The 19,786-nt window shown below is 35.6% G+C and overlaps 1 protein-coding gene and 1 long non-coding RNA gene across 5 annotated transcripts in view; one reads left to right on the top strand and one right to left on the bottom strand.

The window, feature by feature from the left end:
- Nucleotides 1-19,786, bottom strand: part of ZFHX4 (zinc finger homeobox 4) — a 150,064-nt gene that overhangs the window by 31,152 nt on the left and 99,126 nt on the right. The window lies entirely within an intron of this gene.
- Nucleotides 16,456-17,812, top strand: LOC139587242 (uncharacterized). Its single transcript, XR_011678349.1, has 3 exons — nt 16,456-16,535; nt 16,699-16,778; nt 17,547-17,812. It is a non-coding gene; the product is annotated as an uncharacterized lncRNA (long non-coding RNA).

Raw genomic sequence — 19,786 nt, 5'->3', positions numbered from 1 at the left:
TGGGATTGTCTGCTTTCTAGTCTCCCTCCCTAGTCTCAGAGCAAATCATGAAAAGAAGAATGTTTTACTCTGATAATAGTGCAAATGTGGAAAAGAATTGTTGGTAAACTTATGCTGAGCCATACTGATTTATCAGAAAATAGGAAAATTTGTGGTTTGTATTTTTGTTGTTTCATTTCTACATTAATATTTTATCAAATATTTTGCAAGGAGCAAAAGAAGCATATGCTGACAAAACCATTAACAGAGAATCTCAGCTATTCAGAATGAAACTCAGAAATGCTTTCCAGATGTGATTTGAGATGTACAGTTAATCATTTATTATGCAGAAAGGGATACTTTTCTTACTTGGCCATCTCTAGAAAGGCATTGAAGCATGAAACTATATTGAGAATAGTCTAACTTTTCCAACTGATCATTACTTTTCTTTTGGCTGCCATTATGGTTCATAGAAAATGCTGTTTCCCCCATCAGCATAAAGCATGAAGAGCTCTACCATTGTCTGACTTGAAGACTAATACATTTCCATCAAGGTTATGTAGAAAAGAAAATTAAACCTCATTGTTAATTCTTATTCAACATGCTGGATATACCTTGCCTAATTTCAGGTATTGCTCTAAGTTTATTCTCTGCGGAGGGAGACACAGATAACTTAAGGGCACAACTCTGACTTTACATAGGTGAATTGTTAAGTCCTCCCTGATTGTAGAAGGATTTTAAAATGAAGCTTAGTGTTTGGAATGCAGACTTTTCACCTGGACACTGCTGCTAAACACTGGAAGTTAGGTGAGTGAACCTAAGCCTGACCTAAAGCTCAGAAAGTCAAGGAGGGTTTCTCGTAAACATTCACCAGGGTCCTGGATGTTCATTTCAAGCCAGTGGGTAAAAAAAGCAAAATAATGGATCTTCACAGTATAATTCACTTTACTTTACTTTTTCTATTTTTTTTTTCAATCTGTGTATTCAATGTCCCTTCACAAACACAAACACTTCTACTGTCCCTAATTTCTTGCATTTTTTCCTACCTAAGCTGAGTTTTCAATATATCATGTAAGTGGTGAGTCGCCCATTCACAGTTTCCAGAAAAATTCTTTCTGAATTTATTTACAAAGAAATCACAATGTTAATTAAGAACTTATTTAAAATGTCATTTAAATGATGTATTTTATTAGTGACTCAGTTTGGGGGTTTCTCTCTGAAAAACACTGTAAAATCCTTTTTATTTACCTTGCAGACTTTCTTTCTGAATTATTCACCTCTTTTTGGCTCGCTAACAGTATGTCTCTGAAATTATCTGTAAAGAATTCTGTTAGTGCATATATTTCTTCTTTGTCTTTTGAGAATACTAGAGTAAAAGAATTTATTTTCTTTGCCATCTCCTGATCATTTTGGAATGACTATTCTCTGGTGGTCTAGCAGACCTAATGACTCCTGCAGGCTTTCAATTTCTGAGATACTTTAACAATTCCTGTTTAGCTTTTCTAGGTACCTCCACATATTTTGTCCTCACAGCCAATCTCTATGTTCAGTTTTATTAATATCACTTTGGCTTCATTTCCACTTTTAAGGATACTTTTTCTGACCTGAATAAATTCTTGTACTATGTCTTGTAGCTAACTACAGCCCTCCCATTTAAATGTCCCTCTTTCTTGATGCTACATGTCACAGACAGAAGTATTTATATTTTTATACTGAAAAACATTTTTCCTGAACAAAAACACTTTCTGAATCTTTAAAAAATAATCTTTACAGAATTATTTGTTGGTGGATTGAGGTGAGGGGGTAGTTGGTTTGTTTGTTTTCTACAATTACCTGACAAGTAGTTTATAGCATATATAGCAATCCATGGATTTTTTTTTTTTCTACAAACCTACTTGCTGCAAATATTACTTTAAGTTCAGCTTCTTTAACATATGTGTACATGAAGTGGTTCTTGGTTTTGGTTGTTTTTTCTGTTTTTTTTTTTCAGAAAGACAACACAGGTGCTATTTTAGCTTTTCCTCCAACCCAGATCACAATGTTGGAGTGATTTGTAAGAATATTGACCAAGACACCCACTGAAAATTACTCCAAAAAATCTTCTGTAAAAACTGGATTTCCTGGCTCAGCCGGAGCTGTACTATTAAAAATATAGTATACTAACACATGGTCAAACTCCTCTGACAGGAGGAAAAGATAAAAGTCTGCTCATCAAAACCAGTAAAAGTAGTAAAAAACAGCAGTACATTCCTGTTTTCTTGATGTCTTAGCCTCTTTTGTTACTGTCTTTCCTTGCTTTCTCAAGACCTAATCTTGAAAATTTAGACAACAAACTTTTGTGTAATAACACTATTATGAAGTTTTGTAGAATGTTCCAATATTACAGCATTTTAGTGTGCTTGGGATGCATAGCCATAACATCACAAATCTCTATCCCCTTTCCACAGTAGCAGGATACTTTCAATTTCAGTACTTCAGTGCTTCAATACCTCAACCTGATCTTTTCTTGCTGCATTTTGAGGTCAGGAATTACACTATACTACTGATTAATATGAGTCCACTGCCAAGTTTCTTGGAGACACTTTGATAGCATACTCTGAAGATGAGCAGTTACCACTTGGTTCTCAACACAATGATGCGTGACTCACGAATACTGAAATAGAGGAGATGGCAGACACAGATTTTCTGAATTCAAAAATGCTGATTACACCCAGGGGTTCTCCCAGGGCCAAGTCAAGCATTTCAGGTCACTCTATCTTGCTGTAAAGCTACTTGTATCAGAGCAACAGAAGGGCATGATTTGCATTGGTTTGTATCCACTTTGCTTTTTACTGAACCAGTAGAACATAATGGATAATGTCTTCCATCTTTCCTTTCTTCTTTCCTTCGGTTAAGTTTTTCAATTCTCATTGTCCTGTGTACTGCACTACTCTTACCTTTCCTAAATGTTCATCTAATTGGAATGTTCTTTCTTCCACACATGGCAGATGCCAATTTTCATTGTCAGCAATATAATTCTACCTTCAGAGGACATCCCTTGCTTATGGACTCCTCACTCACAACTGCCTAATGAGCACAAATCTTCAGTGCCAATCTACCTAAAGTCCTGAAATGTCTTGTGAGGTGGCTTTGTTGATACCACTGAAAACACCTCAGAGAAAGCTTCTGAACAAGACCTGAACTTAACATTTGTTTTTAATGTCATTAGAAAAGTAGATAGAAGGACCCATTTGCAAGTACAATCCAGACTTCCCAGTATACATATGCCTTTTCATTTGATTATAGCTTCAAAAAATTTTAAATGCTTGAGCTGAAATCTGCTGTGCTGAATCCCTGTTGCAGGCTGGATAGCATGTGCTTTTTAAAAATTTATTTAATTTCAGCCAAACTGATTAATCTACTTCTAAGAATAGGATTAGGACAAATACATACATTTTGGAAATCTTTAATATTCCAGTGATTTTAATCTGTAACCCAAAATCTGGCAGACAGGATGATGTCTGGCATGTGGTACATTGGATTAAACTGCCCAAATTCAGCCAAGCAATATATCTTTTAAAAATTCTACTTACCCATGCTCAGAAAAGCTCCCTGCTCTGAAGAGCTGACATTCTGCTAGGAATCTGTAATCACTGAAGACACTCACACCCCCCACAGTTCTGAGAGCTCACCAAAGTGCACAGGCAGTCACATCCCACTGAGCTTCCACAAACCTCTTCACCCAGTTCCTGTGTGTACTAACCAATGCACATTCACTCCTCAAAGATGGACTACTACTTAAATAGGTCTTCTGAAATCCAAATTCTCCTGGCAGCTTCCCTGCATAACTAGACTGGAACCACATGGTCCTTACTATGGTAAACTCAATCTTTCCATTATTATTATTATTATTATTATTATTATTATTATTATTATTATTATTAATTTTTTTTTGCTGTGTATTATTGTACTGTGAGCTGGCAGCTATAGGAGAGCAAGAGCAGCATGTTCCCCCTGTGCTCATAGGTTGGCAGGAGCAAAATGGGTATGGAAGGGAGATTTTGGGGTCAGAGAAAGAACTGGAGAAAAGTGAGCAGAATGTAGTCTGAGGAAAAGAACATGAAAGACCAGGAGATGGGGAAGGGAGGAGAAACTGAGGTGAAAATTAGGGTAAAATGAAAAAGAGATAGAAGGCAGAAGAGTAGGACTATAATCAGCCACACACCAAACTACAGCACCAAACTGGACTGCAGGAAATAGACCTGGCTGGGACCAAAAGTAAAAAAAAATGCACAGAGAAAATAATAGGTAAAGACAATTATTACTAGGCAGTGAGATTAGAAACTTAATTTAGAAAAATATGGTGTCCCCCACAGCCCAATATTAGATCCCTGATTTTTTGTTGTTATAAATCATCTTCTTGCTTATTGCACTACCTTTCACCAGTGTTTATACATAGAGAAGACAAAAACATTCTGCTACTCTCAGCTGCCTTGCTAGCTTTAGTAAGGGGTTCTGTGTAGCAAATTCAAACTCAGTGATATTTCATGTGACTTTTAGTAGAGTACTTCATGGTCAGTTATTTTTTCCCAGTTTAAGTCCTAATATCTATGGGGCAGTAGATGCAAATACTACCCTCTCCCTTATGTTTTTAGAGCTATTAATAATATCCTATAATATCCTATAATATATTAATAATATCCTATAATATTTACTTTAAAAGAAGTAAAATACTTTAATATTTTAAAAGATATTCTTCCCTTCTGACACAATATTCAATATCTTGATCAAGTTTGCCTTATGCAAAACCTCTTGCCTTAATCACTGCACAAAAGTATTGATACTTATTTAGTGAAAAGCTTTTTTCCTTACTGTTTAACATGAAGCCACATGTTCTACTTACTACATCCCTTCAACTTATTCTGAAAAGTCAAATTATTCTTTTCATTATTGACTTCTTATTGCTGCACAAACATTAATGAATTTATCTTCATTATCTCCTAAGAGATGAGTAGGCAATTCTGCAATTTCAGAAAGGGAAGTTATACAGAAATAGAGGTTAAAAAAAATCTAACTTGGAGAACCCAGTTCGATACAGATGGGACCCAATTTTTTCAAAGTACATAGCACTATATAGCACTTAATATGCTCAAAGCACAGCACTGATTGCTTTCATTTGCAGCTCTGTGTGTTCAGCACTTATTTAACACTATCGTAGAGCCTCCAATCAAGCACTTAGAAAATGAAGGCCACACAGTTAGTGAACTCCTATGAAAAGGCTGGGTAAGGTGACCTGCTTAGGGAAAAAAAAAAAAAATGAACTATCTAGCAGAAACAGATATGGAAGCAAGTTTTTCATTGTCTTAAATATACCACATTTTTTCTCTTCATAGTCTATGCACAAGGATTGTCCTGCACTAAGTAGGCAGGTGTGAATAATAGCCTAACATTTTACTGATTTACTTTACTATACTAGATCCAACTTTACCAGTTTAGGAGTAATATTAAGACATAGGAATTTAGGAATAACACAGGGACTGTAGTTAACAAATATCACAGTGAGGCAGATATCTGTTCTAATACTGATGAAATGTAATAATTTTGAGTTGGGAAAAAGTGTTTTCAGACACAATAATCAACTCATTCATGTTGTAATTACAAAAAATACCGTAGCTTCTCTTATGATGGAAAGAGACCAGGAAAGATGAGACACAATTACAACTGGGGAGATGTGCTACATCTGTGAAAATTATTGTTTTCTTTTTGAAACAAGATGTTTTGATCACTTCAGCATAAATTAGTTCCACAGTTATCACTAAGATGAAAAATAGAAAAAAAATTAAATATGGACTTTTAAAAGCATTGGCATGGATATTCTTTGGTTGAGTAAAGGTATTCACAGGAGTTGAAATCTTCAGAGGTCATACTACAGAAAAATGGGCTTAAGTGAACACACCACATTGGATTTCCAGAAGTGCTCAGCGTTAATCTTAGCACCCATGGGCTGAAAGCTGAGCAGTTTTGAGAATCTCCATAGTCTCAGAGGAATTAGCAAAACACCACACATTAGGCTCAGAGGATTTTTACCAATGCAAAATAGATGGTCAACACCTGGACTTTAAGCAGATTTTATAGTCCTCATAAAACATATCCTCCATGCACACCAACCTACAAATATATTGAGAAAGTTCCACTCATTTCAAATCATGTGTGCACAAAGCCATGTGTGCTGGGCTTTGAGGTCTGGGGATTATAATAGCCACTCGTTTATAGCAGTATTTCACTTGAAAAGTGGAACATGATGTGAAGCAAGCAGCGCATAACTTCCAAAACCAGGAGAAAAAAAAACCCTATGAACTTTCTTATTATAAGAGCAAGATTAATTTAGGCACCTTCATAAAAAAATAAAATAAATTCTGCTGCTTACTGTATACTTAATCCATGCATCTTTAAAGACTTCTATTTTTAGTCTCACACAGCATCTGAGCATAGAATGTTGAGATATTTTTTAGATATGGGTAAAAGAGCTTGAGTTTGTTTTTTACATCTTCTATTAATCTTTTTTTAACAAAAAAGAATCTGTGAAAATTAAACAAGTGGATTTTAGGCACAGTCTTATCTTTATGTTGCTGACAGAGAGTCAGATTTGCTGATCTGAGGACATTTTTGAGCCACACACATGAAAGACACGAAATGCTTCCATCTGACAAGCATTTCAGATAACTGTGTGAAAATGCAAGATGAAGAAACTACTGGAGACGCCACAATTTTCTGTCTAAACACCCCTTTTTTGAGATACACTCCCTTTACCATCCCAAAGAAGCTGGGGCAGATATTCTTTTTCTCTCCAATAGGGACAACATACTCATTTGCCACTCATGGGACTTTTTAAAATGGATTGTATGGTTAAAAAGCAGTGCTCCAGTTCAATGCAGGAACTGCATTCAAGATTTTGCTTGCCTGTTTTATTTGCAACAGTCTCTGTTCCAAAAGCACAGGTAGGGGAAGGAAGAGGGGCTTTCTCCTCAGAATTTGTTGTGGAGATGAAATGGGGCATCATCAATTTCATATGAACACTATTTGTGCAGGAACTTGTCATTATTCTGTCATTTGCATTTATCCAGATGCTTCGTGAAAGCCTCCACATCTGGTGCGCACAGCACACTTGACATAGTCAAGACCAGCACAGATAAACATACTTGTTATACTCTCAAATGAGAAGGAAACAGGAAGAGACTCTTCACTCAAGGCTTTTTGGAGTTGGTATCTATTTTGAACTGCATGAGACAATGAGGTGACATTCCTCACTCATTCCCCCATGTGCAGCATACAATTTGTCAGACTAACAAAAGCCATGTTTCAGCTGATGGCTAAGAGGGATCACATGCATGTTTTTGTATCTTCAGAGAATGTCAGCCTGGCAGGATGCTAAGCTCAAATGGATTGCATGACTTGTGCCCATTTCAAAATCTATGCATACAAGTACTGCAGGCTGTGTTTGGAGACCATCTCACAAAATTAATCCAAAGCTGAACATCATCAAAAAGAGAAAATATTTTTCTCAAATATATGTATATTTACAGAGAAAGAAGAATCAATTGACAAGCTGACTTCAACAGAAACTGAGAACACAAGGACTCAGAAGTGCACAACTTTAAATTTGCTCCTAACTAGGGGAGCTAGATACTTCAACATGAAAAAAGAAACAAAACTAAGCTGAACACTTACATTTCATGGGGTGTACATTCATTTACATGTGTCACGGGGTTAAGTAAAACTATTTTACACCTCTCAAATAAGGAAATTCAGGCATCAGTGTAACAAAAATAATTTTTACCTTTATTTAACTAAGACATTTAAAGTCAACTTTAAAAATAGAAAGAAAATACTATTTCATCAGGATTTTCAGGATTTTTTGAGCTATGACAAGCCCATACATCCTGCACTTCCAAATAAAATAGAAACAGTGTTGGTTAGAAGGTCCATCTGGGGACATGAAATGTATATCAGCTCTTTCTGAAAAATCAGGTACCATATCCTTACAAGAAACAAGCTGAAAACAGAATCTGATTCAACTGGATCTTCTTCCTCACAAATTACGCATTGAAAATCATATAAGAAATACCACTTGAGGCTACCATAAATTCAGCATAACTAAGTTTGAACTCAACCCTTAGTTCCGATCAGGGAAAAAAAAATCAAAGGTGAAAACAAAATTGCTAAATACTTCAAAGGCAACATGCAGGCTCAGCAGCTTTCGGTGAATTTGTTCCAGAAGCCGTTGCTGATCAAACTTTAGAGAAGACATATTTCATGTGTGTTCCTTAGTTCTAAATAGAAAAGTTTTCAGTCTTACTGCTGTCATTCATTCCCTCATAGCCAAAAAATGAACTGCTTCTGGAAGCCAAGACCTACTGCTTAGCTCCTAGACAGCAAAGGCAAGTAGGGTGCTTCTGTGGGCTGTTATAGGTGTACATCACTGCTGGCAACAGGGAAGAAATGTCGTGTTTCAGGAGTGTATGAAGAGTGGTCAGCTTTTGGAACTTTTATGGAAAGGCTCCTGATAGGTGCTATACTCGCAATCTCAGCTAAAGAGTTACACAAGAATATGAACTTCGTAACAAAGGTCAATAAAATAATGCCATAGTTCTGGGGAAATAAAGAAGAAGAAGAAACAATTTTAAAAACACCAGCACCATTATATAAGGCCTAAGCAAATAGAAAGCCTAAAACTCAACCCCAAATATGTTATAATCAGCTCACAATTATCCAGAGTACAAGGGTGGGGTTTCTTAAATAAAGCAAAACCATATGAAAACTACACTAAAAGAGCACATTTAGTGCATTCACTTTTGAAGTAATTCTCTTACTTCCACTTGTAAACAGCAACCTATGGAATGAAGAAATGGTGTTAAATTGCAGTGAGCGCAGCAGACCTGATAGAGCAATATTTATTTTGTGTCATGTGTTCTGTAACTATGGGCTGCAGCCAGTGGTGTGGCAGCAGATGGCTCTGGTTGAGCCACAATCCAGGTAATCGATTCACTGATAGTTCAAATCTGACTTCTTTATAAATATCAGCAATTTTAATGCACTCTTATGACTGTTGAATTATGGAATTGAAAACACTACAAGCCATCAAAAAAAAAAACAAGTTACTCTCCAAAAACCTTCCCCCAATTAAATTCCCTTGGCTGTAACTTAGAATAGCTGTAAGCCTTGTAAAAACCCTTTTACTGAATGTCTCCACCTACGTTTTTGCCCTCCAGCTACAAGCATATGAAAGAAAAAGCTGTGAAATGAAGAAGTTGTGAAATTTGATAATTGGGTTAATGATAATAATAAAAATAAACCTTTGAACAATTGAGGACAAAAACATCTTTTATTGGGAAGATGTTTTCTTCCTCAGATGAATTATAGATCAACTCTGTGGAAAACACTGTTTGATAATTATTCTAGGGCTCCTATGATTAAGAAAACAGTACACAGCCTGTTCCATTTTAAAGAGTCCCCACCCTTGCTTAGGCAGAAATGCAGTTACAATAATTTTATGGTACATAAAATGAAAACAGTTGGCCTACCAAGTAACAGCAAATCTGCATATACAGCTTTATAGATGTACAGGATCATTTAAACCCTGCTGTTTCATTTGAATTGTGTTGAATCTTTTTTTATGGTTTCTTCATCTAACCTAATTTTCCTAAACCCCTTATTTAATATTCCTCCTACTGTTTGTTTATTTCTCACTGAAAGAGCACAATAGCAACAGAAATGTTAATTTCATATAAATAAAGGCTAGAACTGGTGCTACATCTTCCAAGAAGTGTGAACTTTCCACTTCTCTTTCGATTACAGTGCTTCACGACTTTTCTTTGTTAGGGGAGAATCTAATACGACAAATAATCAGTCATGAAGAATGAAGCAGAACTCTGCTAGTGACTGCTGAGGCCAAATGATGCATTGTACAAGGAAGAAGACAATACAGTAATTCTTTGTAACAGAGGACACCAAAATAACAAGAAGCACACAACACAAGTTCTAAACTATTATAATGAACTCTGGGACTAAAGATCAGATCTTAGGCTTTGATAAAGTTGTTTTCAGCAACACACAGATGCCTAAAAGATGGTTTAAATGGCTGGGAGGAAAGCTCTGAAATGAAAAGGATGCCCAGTGGCACAGAGCCAATGTAGTTCATTCAAAGCCAGTTCATTCAAAGTGGACATTACCAAATTCCTATGTGTAGAATAAGATATTCCAAACAGCCTTAAACTGACCTAAATCACACCAGTTTCAAAAACTTTTTTGGGAATGCCTGGAATTTACCTCAGTTAACGCCCTCATTTTTAAATGCAGAGTCACACTGGGACATTGGTGCAATTCTGGAGAAAAGTACATTTCTCAACACTCATGGTAAAATAATATTAAAATTTTGAAGTTCTCCAAGAGCTGGAAATATAATAAAGCTTGGTTTGCTATCTACATTTTGAAAATGAGAAAGCAGATCAGACTTTCTTCCAGAATGGAGCTATTAAATCTATTAGAGAGGAAGCAAAGTGAAGTTTATAAGAATCTTACCCTCTGAGAATTTCAATGGGTAAAAGCTGTGGAAATTTCACTTTATTGCCACTGTTCCGCCTACCACATGGGAGCACTTGTAATATTGATTAAATTGGACATGGACAGCAGAAAAGTATGTAACATTTAACACAGTCTACAAATGCAAGTAAACAAAACCAGAAATTCCATTTGTTATTGTAGAGTCTAGAAAAATAAGACGGGATGTACCTTCAATGCCACAGGAAAATGGTAGTGCCTGCATTTGTGTCAGCTTTTGGAGAAACTGCCATACCTAATGCTTAGTTTCCAGAAGCACTACCTTATACCAAAAGCCAGATCACTGTCTTGGAAGCCAGTTGGGAACTTGGACCCTGTCTCCCGACCCGGGCCAGACATCAATAATTCTATCATTCCACCCATATTTATGGTTTTATGCTTCAATATTTAGACCTCAAGAAGTTTCATGTGTATTACCTCCCAAACTGAAAATGGTTGAAAGCCAGGTGAATTTCATTCCTTTAACAGGTTTTTTTGGCTCCTGGGGGCAATGAGGATTTTTTTGCCCTAGGGGTGCTTTAGTCAGATATCTTGCTCCAGAATATGTGGAGTAAAATTTATGTTGCAGGAAGATGCCATCTTTCGTAGCTGACTATTTGCATTAAAAAAGCTATGACCAACTTTCTGGGGAAATCTTTCCCTTTCTCCTTGCTGAGCAAAGGCTTAATTTTTTTTTGCCTATTCTCAAGTGTCTTTCCAATCACATGAAGGGGATCCCATTTAATTTTTTTTAATAAAAGTGACTATATTAAGGACGCTCATACTTTTCACAATATCCATGAACTGATATACTGCTGTTTTGATCGAGACATATTAACTCATTTTCAGAGATCTTTTTTTTCAAAGGCTTTATTCAAAGACTCTTCTAATTCTAGCTTGCCTTCAAATTAATCAATGTGGTGATACTCTCTCTCTGCCATAGCTTATCATTATGTAAGAAACCTAATATTTTCCAAAAAAAGGGTAATGGCTCTTAGTCTATTAATGGTCTTTAGATTATTTTCTATATCACAATTGCTATGCCACTTCTGCAAATGTGCCTAGATTAGCACCACCCACCCTTGGATTCACTCTCTCTTATGAAGTGCTTGACACTTGCACTGCTTTCTCAAGTCTGTTTCTTTAGATCAGTGAATTAGGAGGTGGACCTCTCTCCAATAATTTTGTATGTCTTGCAAATTACCAGCTTAAACAAAATAATTTTACACATTCTAAACAAAACGAAAATCCCATATTGCCCACATTGCATTGTTTTTCAGATATCATTGTTTTTCAGATATCAGATCTGTCATGATAGTATTTGAGCTCTATTATCTTTTTTTGTTTTTTAATTAAAACACTCTAACAGTATAGAGTTGTCAGCAAATATATCTAGAAGACTTAAGAGATTCTGTGAAAATCATTTGGAAATAATTATTGGAAACCAAATGATTAAAAACAGCACAACATGTATATCTCTAAATGGCTCATAATATGATAGAAAAACACTATTTTATCATCGCTATTTGTACCTATAACACATTTATTTCACTAGAATCTTTAGGATATCTAAACATACAGCTTCAATTATTGTTACTTAACCAAATCAATGAAGTAAGGGAAGAGGGACCAAAAGATGAACATTTTAGGTTTTGAAGCTTCCAGGACAAAATTATTTGATTTACAGCTACACCTAATATAGCTGAGTAACACAAACACTAATATCCTGTTTCTTACCCTGGATAGCAAATCTTGTACTTCTTAAATCTAGCTCATCTTGAACTAATGCCACTTTATAAAAAGAAGAGGAAGGCTTATCAAATATTATTCAGAAATCTCTGAAAACAGTAAATACCAGCCTTTTATTACAGCTCTGGAACAAAGTCAAAATTCTGCTAAGTTCCTAGTGCAGAGCACAACTAACTGGAAGTCTGGATGTTTCATAAATGAGTTTCACCAAAGGTATCACACACTGAGATTCCAGGACCATGTGTCATACTCTGAAACATCTGCCACAGAACATAACATTCTCAATAAATGAGATAAATAAAAGTGTGCACTTACTGAAGTAATCCTGAAAATATATCTGTTCATCCACACAGACGAAAACCTGTTTATGAGTTTGCTTGGTAGGAAAGAAATTTCTTAGGGAGATTTTTCAGTTCTGTTGAAATACACCGGGAGTATTTCTATGAAAAGTCAACACATGAGTTCAGCAGTGTGGCAATATATATGCACCACAAAGATTTTGATAAAAAGGAGTTGTGCAATCCTTCGTATCTCCTTATACACAACAGTAAAAAAGAAAAGGCATTCCATTTTGTCATATTTAATAACACCTTGAAAAAAAGCCACACATACTTCAGAGTTATGTAATATATTTCCATGTTTTAGTGGAAGGGAAGGTAACTACTTAGAAAATGTAGGTTTGCATTTTTATGCTAAATTAATGCTAATTATATTGCCACTTATACCACATTCACATCCCACTCTTGCAAATTGCTACAAACAATTAAGAGCAAAAATCCATTCAAGTTAACAAAATGACAAGCTTTCTGCTACTTCAGAATATTTTTAGGCATGGTATGTTCTTAGCCTGAGTTGGTTTTCAGCTGTTCCTGTAATTCACAACTCCTCAAAATAACTCCATAACTCTCTCTCACTCTCTCTCTCTCTTACTTTTTTCTTTTTTTTTTTTTTTTTTTTTTACACTGTTTAATCAGGATGGGGATCTGAACTGTGAGTTTATCCAAACCAATCTCTTTTTAGTGCTTGGGGTTTCTGCTGTGCCAAACCACTTCTGGTGTTTCAAGCAAGGCAATGACAGCATACCTTCTTGTTATTATTTATGCATGGAAGGCCAAACCAAATGCTTGGGTGGGTCGCTGAAGACATGAAGTATGTAGTTTTTTCCATCCACAGGACCCCATTTACATTTAAATGAACTTGCTCCTTGTGAAAGATTGGCTCCAGCAGAGAATACCACATGACCACAGACATTGAAATTAAATCACAATCACAAGGATAGAAGCCACCAACATACTGCTAAAATCAACCTACAACACATATCTGCATAGCCTTAAATATGTCAGTAATAAAAAGAAAATGTTTCATTTAATTTTATAAGATGCATCCCACTATATTTTTTTAATCCATGTGCATAATAAAACACTGCTGCTGAAAGCAAGAGTCAAAAAAGTAAAACACAAAGCTACCTCTGCCATGGCTGGATTTCTCACAAGCAATAGGAAAATTGTCATGTGCAGCTCCAGGCTTTAAATGGATGATTTCTCCTGGCTGATGCTGGAGTGGCACTGACTTGACAAATGTGGGAAAGTCCTCAGCTGTGAGATGGGGGCTTAGGTTGTGGGCTCTTGGTCAATTGAAAGGTTGCATTAAATGTAAATTATAGGACTGTTACTTAGATATATACCCTTCTCAACCAGGTGAAAGGCAAACAGTGCCCTGCACTAATTCACAGATGAACTGGTGATAGGCTTGCTGAATAAGGGAAGCAGGCAGGCAGCAGGCAATTATAATTCTCATCTTTGAAGGAAGGAAGGAAAGGTATTTTTATATAAAACCATATTAAATTTCGTTTTTTAAGTGCCTCTATGTATTTCTCTTTTCAATTTATATGGAAAAGTATTAGGCAAAAATCTACAGCAGAACTGGCAGTAAATATCACAGAAACAATTGCTCTTTTATTAAATATTTATTGAAAAAAATTCCTGTGCTTTCTCATTTTTCTTCTTCTGCTTCCAATATTTATTTACAGCTGATTATTAACATCTGCCAGTGTAACAGTTTCATCTGTACAGAAGCCGAAGGGTAAAAAAGTCACAGACCCCCTCTAACATGACCTGTAGTTAGACACAAAACAGTTTTCCCAGTCACCGCTTGGCTTCCTGTCTGTGACCTCTGAAAAGCATTGGAGGCCAGGGTTAATGGCCTTTCCAATCTCTGTGATAAGAATTCATTTTGTTCTATTACCAGCAGTTATCTCAGGAGCCTGCTGCATCACTTCAGCAGGGTTCAATCAATGAGAGGACCTAATGAAGTAACCAGCTGTAGCTCTATTTCCCTGGTCAACTCTATCAGACAAATAAGATCTATCAGTCACATCTTAAGGCCAGTCCTAGAAACAGCATCCTCACATGCTGAGCCCATATGCATATGAACCAATGATACCTGGTTCTTTCTTTTTAATCTTCCTTTTTAATATGGCTTTTCTAACAGAAAATGGAGCGAAATGGGTTTGAAATGTTGCATTAAGAGGACAATAATGCTGGATTAAGAAATGGTGGATTTTCAGAACAGCAGGAAGCATTTGTATTAATAGCAAAAATAGACTGAATTATATTGCAGATTTTTCCCCCCTCAAGCAACCCCTATTCTCCTTAGACAGTACTCTTAAAAAAAATTGTTTATTATTTTCTGCCTTAAATTACTATGTGTCATAAAGTTTTAATTATGGGACTAAATTTTTAGTTTGCCACTTAGGAAACACTATTATGGTAATACTCTTCAGTTAGATGTCAGTAAAAATAATTGTCAGCCAGTTTTATTTTATGTTTAAGTCAGATCACTGAAAATAAAAATGTTAATTTTCACAAATTGTATATATATGTAATTTTGTGATTTGTTATAATTAACTTTTTGCTCTCATACTTCAAAAAGGGCTTAATTACTTAGAAGTACAAACCTTCTTTAAAAGGCACTGGATTTGAAAATTGAAAAATAAGGAAAATAATAATAAAGGCCAACTTCAGGACTTCAGAGCTGTGTACATCAAAGTACAACTTTGTAATTAATTAGAGGGTACAGGAGAAAAATTCAATTCATATTGCTTGTACCAAAGTGTCCAGTCTGACTTCATCACTAGGTGTGACAAACTAAATTGTACCAGGCCACTACAGGCAAATTACTGAAAGGGGTCTGGGAAGGCATCTTAGAAGAGTGTCATTTTTGCTGAAATGTTGAAAGCCACATGTAGCTAGGTTTATTTTATTAGGTTAATCTCAGTGAATCTCATGAAATGAAATTTGTATCCTTTTAACTCAACTGTGTGCTTTGTCAAATTGAGATAAAATAGTCTTGCTATGTGCTGCTGAGGAGAGAGACCATATCCATGCAATAAAGCTAAAAGTCATTGCTATTCAACATGCATACACAAAGTGTACATAAATGTCTATATAATTAAAAGCTAGGTATCATTTTGCATACAGTAATACATCTGATGGATTATGACACACAAATTCCAGAGAACATGTGCTTCATATAAGTGTTTATCTCTCTTTTCCCTATGTGCAAAACAAGGGCATTCTTCTTTTGCAGTCTGCCTGCACTAGTAAAACAATATGAATATTACTTGCCGAATCAAAGGAAATCCAAGAACTCTTCCTTTTTAATTTTAAACCACCTTATTGAAAAAGAAGAGGAAGAATGCGCTTTAGTCCTGCAGTTTGGTATATAAGGAAATCACATTTCTGCCATAGAGACCTGGGTACATTTGAAAAGGATTCAAATATCTATGCTACATATGTAAACAGATAAGATTATGCCTAGCAGGCATTTTGGGAACATCTGTCAATTTTTTATGGAACGCACTGATTGTGGGCTATTGATTGCATTTAAACAAAGTTGTTTCAAAAAAAAAAAAATCAGCTAACAATTCGTGTAGAAAGGACTGATCAATATTTAAATGACTCTCTTTATTGATTTAAAATTAACTTTCAATTAAGAGATCCATAGGACTCTTAACTGCGACACTTATCCATTCAAGAGAAAATAAAGGTACATTTATCGATACACTTAAACAGCAGTGGCTGGTTTCCTATTGATTCAGTCATTTGCGCTGGGATTCGTTAGCGTCATCTGACTTTAACTCGCTTACCAGGTCTTCACAGTGTGCCATGCTGAAAGGTGCAGGAATGTACGAAACGATACAGGGGAGCCAACGGAATTAGATGTATGCAGAGGTAAGTCATACTTATGCTTTTTATGTCTCCTCATGAAGGAAGAGCCCATTTAAATACTGCCTAGCTTTTGGGTTTGGTCGGGCACAAATTCCTGTCGACTGACCTGCTTTGCACTGTTTGAGACAGGAAACATAGAAATGAATGAAATTTTTTGTATTGATAGGTAACAGTTCTATTGGCTCATATCAACTCTGACAAGATCACCTCTTTGTGTGTATTGATTAACATATAATCCATAGGAAGGTAAGCTCATTGTTTGCAGAATGATTTTAAGTGGCAGTATCGTGATGTCCTGCATATGTTTCTCTCTTTCTCTCTCTCTCTCTCCATATATATGTATGATATTTAAGACCAATATAATTTAATATTGTTACATGGAATTGGCCATCATATGGATTTTGAAAGACTTACTGTGACATATGAAAGTAAACATTGTGGGTATCTCTGTTTTAAAGAAAAACTCAAATATATTTGCACTAAACAAAAATATACTACAATAGCATCGCTATAACTATAAACATGTGCAAAAGCATCAGTACATTTAGGAACACAAATTAAAACCAGGACTGTAATTACATACTTCATTATTTATATGTATTCTGGGTATTTTAGTATACTATGGAAGCTGGACATGTAATCTCTATAGTTAATAATAGACCAAATTCATCCCAGGTGTAATTTCATTGAAGTCAACAGACCTGGAACTGCACCTGGAATGAATTTGGCCCAACGCTATGAATGCCTCCTGACTCTCGCCAGCCTAGATTTACATATAAGATATAACACAAAAATGAAATAAAAATAGAAGATGTCCAGGAGGCATAGCATGTTTACAAAGCAGAGTGGTAATAACCTTGCCTGATATATATATGTGGCAGTGCTTTGCTTAGCCAGACAGTATCATTGGGAATGGGGGAGGGTTAGCTCTGACGGTGGCTCAGGTTTGCCTGTATCCCTTCATGTCATTGCCTATTTCTTTCTCTTTTTCTCTCTCTCTTTCTGTTTTTGAAGCCTCATAGCCCAGAACCGTCCAGTGCAATGAAGCAGCCCCAAACTGACTCATTTATTACCTATTCATTTGCTGTGATGAAATCTCCAGGAGCAAAAAAAAAGCTGCAGTATAGAAATGTTTAAACGTTAATACCTATTCTGATCAACTGAAATTATTCCTTAAACTGAGAACCATAAACAAAATGTATATAGCTTGCATAAATGATCACCAAGATTCTGTTTTTAAAAAAATTATTTTGCTAAGAAACAAGATCAAATTCTTTGAAGCCTGGGTGTGTTTTACATTATGTCAAGCTGCTGTTTCCATTATTTTTTCTTTTCTCTGTCCACTAAAGGTTAAATCACAGTTACCAAAGGCTTGTTTGCAGAGTTATGATATGAATCAGTGATATCTTTAGGATCATAATAAAACAGAAAACTGGGTATGGACTTTTGTTGCTGGGTGAGAGTCAAGATCAGAAAGACCAGTGTATTTGCAAAGCAAATACCCCCTCCTAATATTTCTAAATCACATAATGTTAGTGTAACATAATTTGGAATATATTATGACGGTTACAATTACTAAAAAGTGCATGATGCCATTATTTCCAACTGGAAATGAGATGATTATACTAATTAAGTGATAGCAGGTGGCACAATGACTGCTACAATCTTCTCTGATGTGCAGAGAGAGATGCATGGTTCACTGTCTAAAACACTCAGGAATAGTAACAATTGGCTTAAGCAGTTTTCTGTCCCAAGATGCAGAATAAGGATTCACTTTGATTTAACACTTCCTTATCACATCAAAGAGGTGAAGGGACATCTTTATGGATTGGCTTAGGAAAAAAAAATGCTACCAGTTCAGCTTCTACCCTTGCATCTAACGTTTCTTGGTATAACAGAATTAAAGTACGAAATGAATTCCAAGAGAATCATGTAATTCTAAAATGTCAGCAACCTTCCTTTAAATTGCAACTGGCCTAAATTCATCATTACTGCTTTTAAGTTCCTGAATTTGGAATTGCTATAGATGTGCTATTGAGTCTTGTAAGTCAAGCAAACTGGAAATGCTGTAGTAAAATAAATATTTCTCTGTCAATAAAAGCACTAAATACTTTTAAGAATATATGTGGTCATTAAAAACATTTGAGTTTTAACTCAAATTTACTAAGCAGTATTTGCACATTATTTTTACAGCAGGATTTGAAGATTATTCCCAATTTCACTGAGTTAGACAAATAATTCTCCAGTCTCATGCTAAGTCATCATTTACAATTAGTTTTTCAGATAAGTCATCGTTAGTTTTAAAACTATGAGATATGTTTAAGAAGCTACTCTCTTTTATTTGGACTTCCATGTGCTTGTGGAGTGTGACCTCAGTTTAAGGATGGCAGGGGCAGCACATCTGATGAAGAAAAACCACGCTGCGCAAGAATGCAACTGCCATATGCCTAAAAGGCAAAAGTGATTCTTATAAATGATGAAAAATAAATGTTATCTAATTTCTGAAAACATCTTATCTAGTTTTATCTGTCTCTGTAGCATTCATTTTGGTTTTGTTGCTGTTTGTTGCTTACTACAGATCAAAAGCATGGCTGATAAGACTTAAGTTTAGATGTATTTGTAACATGCTGTGATATCTTACAGCATAGCTAGTTCATTCAAACAATTACTGCCTTCTCCCTCCATATCTTGCAAAGCCTTTCCTGTGCCACAATTTCAAGCAACATTTTTGCTATCTGACTTTCCACAGGTGAACACAAGAGAAAGCTGGATCAGACAGTAGAAGGTGAACAACTATTGTTTTCCCCAGGATGTTGTGCATTACGTTGTGGTGACATTCTCAGTGATGACATGTGCAAATTAAAGCTACCTTACTCTTCTTCCACTAAAATTCACATAGTTGTATTTGCTATGATAACCACAAGTACTGTGCAGAATGTGTCTGTAGCACGGACAAAAAAGGAAGGTTCTTCAACTTGGAAGCTCAAATGAACCTTTTTCTTTAGAATGAAATGTGAAAGCTTGTGAAAATCATTCATCTTCATTTTCTAATGTTTTAATAGAACTTAATGGAAGGAAAGTAAATTTCTGAATACAAAAAAATGCCTTATTTCCTCCATGAATGCCAAACTGCTCATCATTTAGAATACTATCACACAGATGTTGTTCAGTGAATTGCTATCACAGTTGCATGTTTTCCAGGACAAAATTTGAGCAAATTTCCTGCAATGAACATGACAAACCTCCCTCTCTGT

Source organism: Agelaius tricolor, unplaced genomic scaffold, assembly GCF_023055355.1.
Source record: "Agelaius tricolor isolate 1412-34295 unplaced genomic scaffold, bAgeTri1.0.p SCAF_2, whole genome shotgun sequence".
In the NCBI taxonomy this organism is placed as follows: Eukaryota; Metazoa; Chordata; class Aves; order Passeriformes; family Icteridae; genus Agelaius; species Agelaius tricolor.
Note: the sequence above shows the minus strand (reverse complement) of the source record. Positions and strands in the feature narration are given on the sequence as shown.